At 44.4% G+C, this 14,508-nt stretch overlaps 1 pseudogene; it reads left to right on the top strand.

The window, feature by feature from the left end:
- Positions 1-4,764: 4,764 nt before the first annotated feature.
- Positions 4,765-7,114, top strand: LOC126956205 (dol-P-Man:Man(5)GlcNAc(2)-PP-Dol alpha-1,3-mannosyltransferase-like; annotated as a pseudogene).
- Positions 7,115-14,508: the final 7,394 nt, after the last annotated feature.

Consider the following 14,508-nt stretch of genomic DNA (forward strand, 5'->3'; position numbering starts at 1 on the left):
AGTCAGAGTCTTAGATTTCTGTACATGAGATGCTCCTGTGATAAGTAGTGGTTTCAGTGTTAGGATGGGGTTCCTCAACAAACTTGGGTGCTCTGTGCACTCACAATGTTAATGGCTTAGCCTTCTCCCCTGGGGGAAGCTTACTTGGCATTCTCTCCAATTCACATGATGTCAGTTATTTCCTTGCCAGGGTAAATGGTTATTAGCCCACCTGATACTCAAGAGTTTCAACTCTCCACACCTTCTACCTGCTTTCCCTTTGTGACTTTGCTTTCTGGTGTCCATGATTCAGTTCCCTAGTGGACAGGCAGGAAGGTGAAGTTTATGCAACCATTTCACATCCAGGTCTTTGTCCCTCTCCCCTCTCCCCCAGCAGCTGGTAGAATGCTTCCCAGTAGCAGGCACATACCGTATGAGTACATGATGTTTCAAGTCACAAATGAATAGATGTTTTCCTGGTTGGAGGCCCCAGTGCTTGACTGGGCTTTGGTATTGCCCTTGTTATCCTAAGCCCCATTCCTGAGACTGTGGATAGTAGAGAAATAAGATAGAGGACTTCCAGATTCCTTGAGAGGCTCCAGAAATAATCCTATGGATAGTTCTACTTGGATTTCCCAGAATCTGTGTAAGGAGGGGGTGGCAAAGGAGAGAAGAGAGGTGGTGGCATGCTGAATAGACCTCTTGGGGTCAGTTGATGGAAGGAGAAAGGGAGTATGGAACTGATAAGAGACTCTGAAACTGCTCACCCAGAGCGCAAGTGGGAGGAACAACTACCTCCACATCCAACTCCCAGACGTGTCTGTGCTCATCATTAGAAAAATGCTGACAGTGGCAGCACATCTACACAGATAAGACGGCTTTTCCTTGCCCAGTCTGCGTGGGCCATTTTTCACAGCTTTTGGAGGCTGCAATTGCTGCCACCATATGTTGTGCTGGAGACGATGCAGCCAGCTGAGCTTCATGTGGAATAACTGTTGGCAGCTACGCCAACTTTAAATTGATATTAATGTCAAGTTTGCTTTTTATAGTTTTCCTGAAGGTTTTAACAACAATAGGCCAAGGCAAGTTTCATGGTACCTGAACCTGAATCAGGCTCACATTTTTCTGATGTGTATTTAATTCGGTTTTGGCACAGAGTCTGTGTTTTTCTTGGGTTTTACATCATTTATGAGGTTGCATGGATACACTCTAACAAAACATCATCCATAATCAAATGAGACTCACAGAAGAAAGAAGTGCATGCCAATTCCGACTAATCTTAGCCTTTATGGGAATAACTATTTGCTATAAATGATTAGCCAAACATCTGTGTCAACACTTTCTTAGCAGCAGATAGAGATGTTGTTAACCGCCACATTTACAATGATATTTCTAGCTCCATGGAGGGGGAAATGCTCTACCACAAACAAGTCTGTCAACTAAGCCCTTCTAAGTAAAATCTACTCTACTAATTAACTGTAATAATGAAAGGCATGGATGTTAGTGGTGTGTGTGTGTGTGTGTGTGTATGTGTGTGTGTGTGCCTCTAAAAGTTTTGCCTTATTTCACACTAAACATTTTAATAAAATGACTCCAGTCACTCTCGTATCACCCTATGGGGTCATTTTAGGAAGAAAATTAATTTTTCCCCAATATACAGGGGCACATGGTCCTATCCCTCCTTTAATCCAGGCATCACCCATCATTTGCTGTGTTGAAAAGAGGCATATATATTCTTCAAGCATAGTTTAGGTGATTAAGTATGGCAAAAGTTTAATAATTGAATCCATAGTAAAATATTTGTACAAGAGTCAACATCTGCACCTAATCGTTCTATACATACGTGATGGTTTTGAGCTCATTGTGGGAGACATATTTCTTTTGGTGATTACAAACACACATCTGCTGTTTTAAAGCACACTTTTGCTGCTGTGAGGGCATGGGGTGGGGACTGTGTGGGCTATGCCCTGGCAGGAATGTCTTCCCTTCCGTGTGGAGTCTGGTGATCTGTTCATTTGGTTTTTATCTTCTGTCTGCGGAGTGGATATTGAATGAAAATGAAATGAGATCTGCGCACATTGGTGGCTAGACAATTCATTTTCTCAAATTTAGAGACAGTCATAAGATGTAATTCATGAAAAACCCGGACATTGTTTATAACCTGGGGCAAGGCCGACACTTCTTTTCTGTGTTTTCGTGCACTGGCGAACTCAATGCAAATGGGGCATTTCAATTACATCTGAATCAACTGAAAGCACCCATTGATGTTGGGATAAGTGACCGTCTCTGGCCGTCTCTGTTTTATCAGCTGCGTCCTCTGTGGGCATGTGAGGCTTTCCAAAGCCCTCAGAGGAGGCCAACATGAAACCTTTGAGTCATCAGATCAACTAGAGACAAATACCTTCAGTTTAATAAAATGAAGTTTGAAATAAAATGAGTTTTTCTTCTAAAATATCTGTCCCTGTTGAATTTGGCTTCCTTTTTTAGACCCCAAACTTTGGTATGGGAAAGCAAGGGACAGAAACAGAGGAGTGGAGATATTTCAGTCTTAGATTCCAGTGGTTCTTTGAATTAGTAATGGCAGTCGAATAGAATCCAGTTTCAGATTTGGTCTCATTCTGGATAAGCAGTTTTATCTTTTTGTTTCCTTAAGTCTGCCTTTTTGCTTTGTAAAAGTTCACCTATGAGGCAAGTTATCAGGCAGTTAAACTAGAGTAAACAACTCGAGTACATGTAGGTAAGAATCGGTGCAAAAACTCCTTTTGAACTTCTGGGTTGCTCAGGAGAAAGCAGAGGTTCGTGGTAACTCCCACTACCTCCACATCACACCAACCTCAGCCTGGCACTCTGGATTTACCCCACGTGTGTCCAGTGAAAAGCCTTCGATTGTCCTGGTTTTTGTAAATTTAACTAGGAAAACAATATTACCTTTACTGAGAGGACTATGTAAACCAAAAATTATCTAAGTCACATCCGAATCAATTTAGAGGTTTATTTTGCCAAGGTTGAGGATGTGTCCAGGAGAAAGAGACACAGGTCACAATAGCATTTGTGGTCAGGGCTTTTTCCAAAGAAGGTTTTGAGGACTTCTATATTTAAAGGGCAAAGAGTGAGCAGCAAGGGAAGGAGGAAAAGAAGGGGAGGAAGGTAGACGATGAGTTGAGTGTTACATTCTAGTGAGGCTTTGATTAGCACTGGCTGAGTCCACGTTTTATATGTGAAAAGAGGGGTTAGAGAAACAGTTAATTATGCATTTGTAAATCTGCACTTGTAAATCTGCATTCAGTAAGTCCTCATTTTATACAGGATAAGGTAAACACAGAGTAGAGGAAGAAGTCAAATATGTATTTGTTTCAGAGTGGGCAGAGGGAGGGGGCATTCTAGTCTTGTTTTTATCCCATGCCTGTGAAGATAAGCTACTACTTTACACTGTCAGGTGAGATTCCGTAGAACTCTGCTTTAGGGTTATGGGTTCTGAGGGGGATATGTATTCTGAAATATTTGGGGGCCCATACAAAATTTCCATGTGAGCAATTTGTGAGGGAGGCTCACCTGGGGAGATATGTGGCCTTCTGTCATTGCAGCCATCTGTGTGGGAACAAAAAGGAAGGCAAGTTTTCTTCTTTTCTTTTCTTTTTCTTTTTTGCATGCCTTAGTTACCAAGCTTAACTTTCTTCTTGGCATAATGAGTTTGGGGTGCAAAGATTTTATTTTCCTTTCACACCTAAAATGGACAGAAGAGATTATTGGTTTTTATTTCATTTCAAAGTTGGCACGTCTGGCGGCCAGGAGATATGGGGATCTACAGTTGGGTGGGCCCTGACCTTCTTCCTGGGCCATCCACAGCATCACAGGTGTTCATTAGCCCTGCATTTCTAGCTTGAAATTCAAGTTCTAGCAGAAGGTCAACTCAGTAAGTCTTCATGGAAGCAGATTTATGTACCCGCACCAAATCTGCAAGGGGACAAAAATGTAGTGACGAAAGATGCTCAGATGCTCAAAGAAGTTTTATTGCAATGGAAGTAGTCCATGTTTTTTCTCCATGTATTTCTCCTACATCTCCCAAATCTGTTGGACTTCTTCCCTCCTGTGCTTGTGACTTTACTGGAGGATGGTTGGGACAGTTTCACGGGGGCAGCAGCCTCCACAGACTGTGTGTTAGGAAGACGAGGTTGACTGTTGAGCTCTGCTATGGCTCAAAGCACCTAGTGGCCCTAAGCACCCACTACCCCTTGCCCCTTTCTCAGGTCCAGCACATCTCAGAAGGCTGGCACGTCAGACACCTGCATTCAGAGTACATTTAGAGTACACACTAAGTGTGCTAATAAATTAAGCTGACTAAATGCTACTGCTCTACTCCCACATCCCTTACTTTTGAAAATACTATTTATTGCAACAGACAGGTGGCCATTTGAAAACACATATTCTTTCTTGTCCCAGGTGGATTAATCACAACTTGTAGACAGAACCCAAGATTGCTTGCTTTTGAAAGATTTCCTCTGGCCCTGTAATTTTTACACTCAAAAGGCAATTTTCATTAAGGCTGTACTAGTCCATTTTCAAACTGTTATGAAGAAATACCCAAGACTGCATAATTTATAAAGAAAAAGAGGTTTAATGGACTCACATTTCCACATGCCTAGGGAGGCATCACAATCATGGTGGAAGGCGAAGGAGAAGTAAAGACACATCTTACATGGCAACAGGCAAGACAGTGCTTTCAGGGAACTTCCCTTCATAAAACCATCAGATCTCGTGAGGCTTATTCATTATCGTGAGAACAGCATGGGAAAAATCTACCTACGAGATTCAGTGACCTCCCACCGAGTCCTTCCCACAACATGTGGGGATTACAGGAGCTACAATTCATGATGAGATTTGGGTGGGGACACAGCCAAAGCATATCAAAGACTTACTTTGTTATTCTGGAAACTCAAAGTAAAAGCTGATTCACTTGAGTGTGAAATGAGAATTAACTTGCCTTTTAAGACTTTTTGTAAATTAATTGAAACACTAGGGCTTTAGCAGAAGTCTGGGGTGGGACAATGATGAAAATGAATATAGTGCTCATTCAGCAATTGAAATAATTTAAAATCAGTCCCAATAAGTTCATTTACTTTCCTGATTAAGTACTGTCATTGTTTAGCAGACCCTGAAGAAAAAATTCACGTTAGTGATACTCCTGCTTTGGTGACCTTAAAATGTATAATTGACCTAGAAGTTCTTGATGATGAGTCTCTTTTGGGGGCAGTCTTTTTGGGCTTTGGTTTTTACTCGGAGATTCGTCTGGTGACATTCTTAACCATTTGAGTGCTGTAGAAGGGTACATAGATCAATTCGACCCACTGAAACAAGTTGCTTTTGAGTCAAATCTGTACTGCATCTGCCCATGTTCTCTTTCTTTTCCTTCCCTCCTTCCTTCCTTCCTTCCTTCCTTCCTTCCTTCCGTCTGTCCGTTCCTTCTTTCCTTCCTTCCTTCCTTCCTTCTTCTTTGAGATGGAGTCTTGCTCTCTTACCCAGGATGGAGTACAGTGGTGCAATCTCGGCTCAGTGAGTGCAGTGGCACAATCTTGGCTCACTATAACCTCCACCTCTCAGGTTCAAGCAATTCTCCTTCCTTAGTCTCCCAAGTAGTTGGGATTACAGGCACCCGCCACCACACCTGGCTAAATTTTGTATTTTAGTAGAGATGAAGTTTCGTCATGTTGCTCAGGCTGGTCTCGAACTCCTGACCTCTGATGATTCCCCTGCCTCGGCCTCCCAAAGTCTTGGATTACTGCACCTGGCCCTGTCCATGTTTTCTCAAACCTGGCTCACCTGGATGTGTGGCTGTCTTTCTCCTTTCCCTGCACATCCTGTGCCAGTTCCTCTACAGGTACCTGAATGACTGTTATTACGAAGTCTGAAAATTAGTGAAAGACACAGAAATCGACCAGAAGGCCTACGTGGCCCAGGTGGAAGGTGTCATCAGTGGTACCTATGACTAGACCCAGCTGTGGAATGACAGTGGACCACTTGTGTACCCAGCTGGTTTTGTGTCCAACTTTATGGGGCTGTTCTATGCCCCTGGGCCGAGGCACTGACATTCACATGCCCAAAATATCTTTGCTGTGCTCTACCTGGCCACCTTGCTGCTTGTCTTCTTGATCTACCACCAGACCTACAAGGTACCTCCCTTCGTCTTGTTTTTCATGTGCCACGCCTCCTACTGTGTTCACTCCACCATTGCGGGAAGTCAGAGACCCCGAACGAACCTTTGTGCTGTGACTCTTCTATGACTCAGCGCCCTCAGTATCAGCCCCCTGCTGGCCCAGGGCTGGGGCTGGGGCTGCCGGTGTTCCAGCCTGGCAGCCTCCGTGAAGATGAATGTGAGGCTCTGCGCCCCTCGGTTGCTGCTTCTTCTCCTCACACGGTTTGGCTCCCGTGGGGCCCTCCGCAAGCTGGGCATCTATGTTGGCCTTCAGGTGGTGCTGGGGCTGCTCTTCCTGCTGGAGAAGCCCACTGGCTACCTGTCTCGCTCCTTTGACCTTGGCCGCCAGTTTCTATTCTGCTGGACAGTGAACTGGCGCTTCCTCCCAGGGGCTCTCTGCCTGCACTGTGCCTTCCACCTGGCCCTGCTAGCCGCCCACCTCACCTTGCTCTTGCTGTTTACCCTCTACTGGTGGCACAGGATGGGGGAATGTGTCTTGTCCCTGCTGAAGGATCCCTCCAAAAGGAAGGCTCCACCCCAGCCCCTCACACCCAGCCAGATCGTTTCTACCCTCTTCACCTCTAACTTCACTGGCATCTGCTTCAGCCACCCCCTCCACTACTAGTTCTACATCTGGTATTTCCACACACTGCCCCACCTCCTGGGGACCAGGACTGCACACTGGCTCACACACCAGCTCAGGTTGCTGGGGCTGGGGCTCATGGAGCTCTCCTGGAACGCACACCCCTCCACACCCTGCAGCTCTGCTGCCCAGCATGTGTGCCATGCTGTCCTCTTGCTGCAGCTCTGGCTGGGCCCGCAGCTGTTCCCCAAGAGCATCCAACACAGCAAGAAAGTTCCCTGAAATCCACCCCTTTCCCTCCAGTGCACACTCAGGACCTGGGGATAGACTCTGCCCTTCCAAATAAACCTTGCCAAGTCCAATATATATATACATACATACACACACACACACACACACACACACGGACTTCCTCTCTATATATAGAGGGACTCACACAGGACGTGCAGGGAAAGGCGACAGGCAGCCACACATCCAGTCAGAATCACTGGGACTTTTATGTATCTTGATCAGCAATGCTATGGCTACAACATTGACACAAAGGCACAGAAGGAAGTTGAGTTCACAGGAGTACACAGGGATCTTGTATTATTTGCTGGATTCATTCATTTGTATAAAATATGCTAATTTTACAGGAGTTGGTTTCCAGCTTTTGGACCAAATTTTGAACATTCTAAACTGGTTAATTTGAGCCTTTCGAAATTATAAATTTTTCTATATATTTTTAGAATATCTTCTTTTGATTGAGTCACTTATATGTTTGTATTCTTAGAATGAGTGATAGCTAAGTAATTGAATTTACATGCTCTATCATTCTAGTTTAAATATTCAGTTTAGTTTTGATATAAAAAAATACATGAACTATGAGTGTTTGAAGTTTATTGTCTAAAAAATTTAGCTGCATCCTTTCCTTGGTATATCGTCTTTAATTTTTAAGCTCAAAAAGGCCCAGAAAAACATGCTTTCAATAATGCCTTATTGATTTTTTAACTATCTAAAAATACATAAAAATGTTTGGTTAAAATAAACCAAAGAGTTATTGAAATGTCTTTGCTTTCAGTTGTTGTTCACTTGTAAATCTATCCAAAAGAGATAGAATGGGAGGAGGGAAGGATAAAAAGAAGAGAAGAGAGTAAAATTAGACCATCAACTAATTACACAATTAATGATTTAACTACAATTGGAATAATGTGCTGGAAATTAATGAGGTGAATGGAAGAAATATGTACAAGAATATGCCTCCTCATTAAGTCTCAAGGAACCATGTGGGGGAAGATGTGAGCTTGACCACACTCAGCACCAGGGAAAATCTGCTCAAAGTGAAGACTCAACATCTCCCTAATCCTTTTTTTGAAAATAACCAAATATTTTAAAACTTACGGATTTTATCAACTTTTTTTATTAGCCACTTTTCTGCAAATGGAACATGACTCACTTCCTTTGGACAACAGTGGTCTGTCCCCTTTTCTGCTGGTCTTTGCTTCTCCCAAGGGCATTGCCTTCTTCTTAATTTGTTTGGTGCCCGTATCTTTTCCATTGCCTTTTTCTTTTTTCCTGAGCACAGGGATACTTGCCACCTGCAGGCATGGCCCCCCTCTGTAATCACGGGTGTATTTCTTTCTCTTTAATGCAGCCATCCCCTTTCTGCTCTCGTGTCCACAGACACTCACAGACCTTCCCATTCCACTCAAATCTGTCTCACACCCTCCAGCTAGAACTCCCCCATCACAGCTGGAGGGGCCAGCTCATACTTGGGGAGATTAGGTCACTGTGGCTTGTCTATACAGCTGCATTGCTGGCAGGGCCCAGGAACCACTAATCCCATCCCTTATGGTGGAACCAATAGTTTAGTCTCAACTCCACTTTCCAGGCATGTTCATACTCCTAGAAACATGACACATTCATAATAAAGTCAAAACACAAGTCACCTAACCCTGACTGTAACTCAGCACCCACTTCCACATGTCTTTCTGCAGGTCCTGTAATCCTGGTGGAGACCCTGGCCTCATGGAGCTCCTCCCAGTGAGTGGTGGGAGTGGCTGCTGTTCTGACCACCATGGCAGTGATGATGAGGTCTGCAAACATGGGTGGCTTTGTGTGGTGAGGCTGTTCCCGGATGATGAGCGCAGTTGCTGTCACTTTGGGGTAGAAAAGGCCAGCCGCCTCATGCTGTCCACTTGTTGTTATGGCAATAGATGAACCTAATTTGGAATTTGATGGATGAAACAGGACCCACAGATGGATTCCAAACCAGAAGAATGTCAAAGGCTGCCAGAAGGGAGTTGGGAATTAGGTAATAGGGAGGGAAGGAGGCTGGTCCATGACTGGGTTCTCTGTCCATCTGTGGTCACCAACAGTCATGGGTTGGCTGAGTGTTACACAAAGCAAGGCCAAAGCTGTCAAAATAATGAGCCTCCTTGAACACAGACCACGCAATCGTGGGATGTTAGAGCAGCAAAGGACTTTCAAGCTAGCCCAAGTGTTACAGTAGGTAGTCGGGTGGACGTGAGCAGGGCAGGAGAGGCCCCTCCCTTTCCCCGGAAATGTCAGGCCACCATCAGGTGATGGTCAGGCAGCTGTTACACTGTCTCCCCAAAATAATAATTGGTCACAGCCGGCACCAGGGAAAGGCAGTCTCCCAATAGATAAAAAACACCTGAAGCTGGTGATTGGCAGCTAAGATCTCAGGAGTTGAGTGAGTGGGCTCAAGCATGCTCATTAAGACGCAAAATGGTGGCATTTCACTGGTCTATGACCTTCTAGGAACATTCAACTGGAAGGGAAGAATGCCTCAAAGTGAGCATGTGCACAACTCCAGTGAGCACACTGCACATGTGGCCCTCCCATGTGCTGGCAGGCCGCTGTGCATGTGGACAGCCTCTCCCAGGGAAAGAATCATGGAGAAGGGACACAAGACCCTGGAAGCATGCCAACATATAAAACCCCAAGTCAAATGTCAAACAGGCCCCTCAATCTCTCATGTCGCCTGCTTGGCTCTCTTCCATGTGTACTTTACTTCCTTTATTCCTGCGCTAAAGCTTTTTAATCCATTTCCACTCCTGCTCTAAAACTTGCCTCGGTCTCTGTCTCTCCTTCTGCCTTCTGCCTCCTTCGTCCAATTCTTTTTTCTGAGGAGACAAGAACTGAGGTTGCTGCAGACGCACGAGGATTTACCACTGCTGACACACGTCCAAGAGGCTGAGCCAGTTGCCCAAGGTCAGAAAGTGATGACCGATCTCCAAATGCCTGTCTCTCCCAATGGTTTTTTCAGTATTTACACAATATACATAATGCCACAGTGCAGACAAGTAAAGGTGAGACAAGGAGGTGATGCTGGTTGACATTCTCAATACTTCACTGGTCTTACCCTTGTAACTGTGTCAGGAACATCATATGGTTTTGTAGTTGTTGGAAACTTTACCATAGCCAAGGGGAAGGGTGGGCATCAGTGGATGGAAAATTACTGAAGGGAAACATTGGACGCCAGGGGAGAGTCTAACTAATCCGACCATGCAGGATGCTTGCTGAAGGCAGGCAGGGTGAGCTGACATCTCGTGGGGGATCATGGGGAATGAATGAGAAACCTGATTAGATATCTAGCATGACCAGATATGGAGAATGGTGGATTTGGGCTAAACTGACTTAAACAAATTCTTGCTAAAATTGGACCACACAGAGATAAACCCAGAAATCCCAAAGTCAAGGTCTAGTTAAAAAAGATCTCAAAAGGGCCTGAGTAGAATTTGGTCAAGGAGAGAATCTTTGTCAGTTTGAAACATCTTACTCTGTCAGAAAGTAAGAAAATGCTTACAATAAAATGCTCCATCACACAAGGACACGGAGCCACCAGAAGGAGTTCCCACTAGCCAAGTCCAGGACAAGTGGCATTCCAAAAAAAATAAGGATAACAGTGGATTATTGCAAATGAGTCAGTGAGTCAATGTCAATAATAAATAGGTCCATAAAACAGACAGGGGAGAAGGGGCAGCTCTTGCTTGCAGTCAAGTGCCAGGTCGGGCTGGTCCATGAGGAGGGTGTGCTGAGTTTCAAAAAGTCTCATTCTGCAGCCTTCATGGTAAAGAATGGTTCAGATGAGAACCATCATGAATGTGCAGTATCCATGAATGCTTCAGCATTCGTGAATGCTTGGTCTATTCAGGGTGCAGGTGGATTTTGATGAAGAACAGGAGAGTGTCATGCCTTAAAGTGCTGTGTGTGTGTGTTTGTGTGTGTGTATGTGTGTGGTTTTTGTAATATAATATATATACACATACATACCATACATATATTACAAAAACTATGCACACACACACACGTAATCAAAGATAGAGAATAAATGAAAAAGCAGGTGGGCAAACAGGTAACAATAGTTGGTTCTGAATAAAGGGAATACAGATGTTCTTGTTCTGTTTTTCTAACGTTTTCTTAAATGTTGATTAAAATTATTTCCAAACTAAAATGTTAACAATAATAAAAAGTGTGATGCAAGATATCCCCAAAGGACGAAATATAGGACTAGTAAGTCCCAAGTCCTGGCTGATGATTTAGGTTACTCAGATGCAGCTCTGGGGCCTGGGTGCTCTCAGTTTCTGGGATTTTGCCATTTGTATTAATCAGTGGAGCAGCAGGCTGGACCTGAGGCTGCACATTTTTCTGCCTTCCTCGTATTTGGTTACTTTCTCTATTCCAGGGTGTTCATTTCAATTAACCTCTAGGTAGCACAGGGTGAAAAACACCCGCTGTGTGCCAACAATAAGCCTCAGCTCTCATGCCACCTCCAAAAACTGTAAAGAAACAAAAACACCAGGGATTTCATTTGATCTGGAAAAGGGTTCGTTAAGTATTCCAGGATGTTGGAAACAAAAGATATTTTAAATACCATGGGGGCTGTAAAGAGTGATTTAGAAGATGTAATACTGCTCAATATCAGCTGACATCAATTGGAAGGAAACCACAGCTAAGAACTAAAGCTGTAGTTCTTTAGTTGTAAGAAGAAGTTCTCAAAAATCCAATGTCTTAGACTCAAAGACTTCCATCCTCATTTTTAAGTGAATAATAATATGATCAATATATATTTGAAAATCCTTGAGCTCCCTGTGACTCTCTGGCCACTCCTTTTCCATCCATTATTTCACTTTGTCATTGCAGCATCTAGAGTTTACAGGGTCCATGGAATTACCACGCAGCAGGCCTAAGGGATAACATCAGTGGTTCCCAAAGTGGGGTCCCTGGACTGGCAGTATAAGCATTACCCAGGGAAGTTGTTAGACATGCAAATTATTGGACCCCACCTAGACCTGTCCAGTTGGAACTCTAAGTTTGTTTGAACAAGCCAGGCCAAGGGGCAGGGCCTCCTAGCAAGGGTTGGGGGAATGCAGGCTGGACTAGCTTTCCTGGGGCTTTTCCCTGCCCCTGTGAGGGGAGGGTTAGTACCCCATGACCTGAGCTTTATCCTGATCATCCCCAAATCCATGCATGTGCTCCCTTCAGCCCCTGCTAACATCTGGCCACCTCATCCTTCTCCCAGAAGAGACCCCTCCTTCCTCTTTGAAGGTTGTTTCGCCGGCACATTTTTGGTTCAGCCCCTTCCCTCCACCATAAGTGCGGGCTGCAGAGGCCCTGGGGACCATGGTCCTGCTTTTTCTCCACTAGTGAGCATATTGCCTGTGATGCTTGGAACGGATGACCAGCCGACCAAGTAAGCTCATCTCCAAAAAAGTAAAACAACAAAACAAAGTTTTGCTATGAGGAAAACACAACTTATCTAAATTGAGAAAGGGCTCCTTCCCTGATTCTGTCCCAACACGTTACATAAGATTCCATGATTGTGCAGAAAAAGACTGGGTTCTTTCTGACTGCGTGGGTGGGGTATAGACAAGCTGTGAATGGCTGCCCCCAGAAGGGCACAGAAACACATCCTGAGCTTCCATGGTTTTTAGTGAAAGACGCAGGGTGGAACAGCGCTCCTCTAGTAAGTCCTTCCAGCCTGAGTAGATGGACAGCATCTGCTATAATTTGAATTCCCACCAAAACTCACGTTGAAATGTCATTGCCATTATAACAGTGTTGAGAGGTAGGGCCTGTAAGAGGTGATCAATAATAATGCCATCATCGTGGGAGTGAGCTCCTGATGGAAGGGTAAGTTCTGCCCCATTTCTCTCTCTCTCCAGCTTGCTTGTGCCTTCCGCTTTCTGCTATCTGCCATGGGATGATCCCTACCAGGGGCTGGTGCCATGCCCTTGGACTTTCCAGCCTCTAGAACTAAAAACCAAACAATCTTTTTTCCTTTTATAAAGTACCCAGTCTGTGGTATTCTGTTATACCAGCAAGAAATGGACTAACACAGAATTCCTTTGGTCCAGGCTGGTTGATGTTAACTACAGATTTCATTTTTCTCTGGACTGACTACTTGTAGCTCAAGCAGGAAATGTGATGACCTGGAATTAACAATTAGCAAAGAGGGAGATTTATCAGGCCCAAACTACTCAGGGTTCTTTGTGGGCCCCCCTACCCCTGCCAACATCCCCCTCTTCCCTGGATGGTGGGCTCTCCATGCACAGCAATCCTGTCATCCTTTTTACCTGAATGTCTCCACCTCATGACCTGGTGCATAGTAGGTGTTCAATACATATAAAGTGAATAAATGAATCTATGTAATCCTAATAACATGTCATTACCACATTTCCATAGGAAAAGCAACATTGATGTGTTAAATGAGCTAAAACCCAAGCCATAAACAGAAAATATTTCTGCAAGCATTTCTCAGAACTCCCGGTCTTTCTTTAGATGCTCAGCTTCCTCCCCAAAGTTGAAGCCAAGAAGGGGTGAGATAATGACAGTGAATCATGATAAAGTGGGACAGGAGATGCAGTCTTCAGGGACTCGTGGGCCAGTGGCTCAGGAAGCTGCCACAATCCTCATCAAAACACATTCTTTATCTAACTTGGATGCAGAAATCATAAAAAGGCCTTGGAAGGTCTAAGTGGCAGGGACCAAAATCAAAGTCGGTAATTAGAAAGCTGTGAATTTATAGATCTCCACTCAAATTGGCAGGAAGTGCAATAGCAGCCACTCCTTAAACACATTTTATGTGTCCCTGAGTTGTTTATTATCTTCCATCCTAAATTTATGTTGTGCCTCTTTCTATGGCCTCTAAGCCAGGATGACAGAAGAACAAAGAGTATTCTGCAGCAGGAGAATGGCCCAGGCCAAAGGCAATTCCAGAGAAGAGAGCAAGTTGGATGTGGGGTTAGCATCCTGTTCCTGTGGAAAACGTATTGCCAAGAAGGAAAATAAACAGTTGGAGTTTTCCTTAGCAAGAGAAGTTGTCTGAAAGTGCTCTAAAGAAGCTCTGAAGAGGCCGCAGAGAATGTCCATGTTTTTCTACAGCAAGTCTCCAGCTCAGCTGCACTTCTCACGACTAAACATTGACGATAGAAAAAAGTAGCATATACTCATGAAAAAAGAAACAGTGGGAGATGGGTCAGGGGCCTAGGGGAGAGAACTCTTGAACCTAACCTGGTTCTGGGGTAGAAGCCAATTGTGTGTGCATGTGTACATGCACATGTGTTAGAATATGTGTGCATGTATGTGTGTTTGTCCATGCAGGTGTGTATGAGAGAGTATGTGCACCATCCTTGTAACCTTCAAGACCTAACAGAGTCTTAGTGGTCACTGAAGAGTGAAAAGGGGGTCGGGCGTGGTGGCTCATGCCTGTAATCCCAGCACTTTGGGAGGCTGAGGCGGGCAGATTACG

The sequence above is a fragment of the Macaca thibetana genome, chromosome 6 (assembly GCF_024542745.1).
Source record: "Macaca thibetana thibetana isolate TM-01 chromosome 6, ASM2454274v1, whole genome shotgun sequence".
NCBI classification, from domain to species: Eukaryota; Metazoa; Chordata; class Mammalia; order Primates; family Cercopithecidae; genus Macaca; species Macaca thibetana.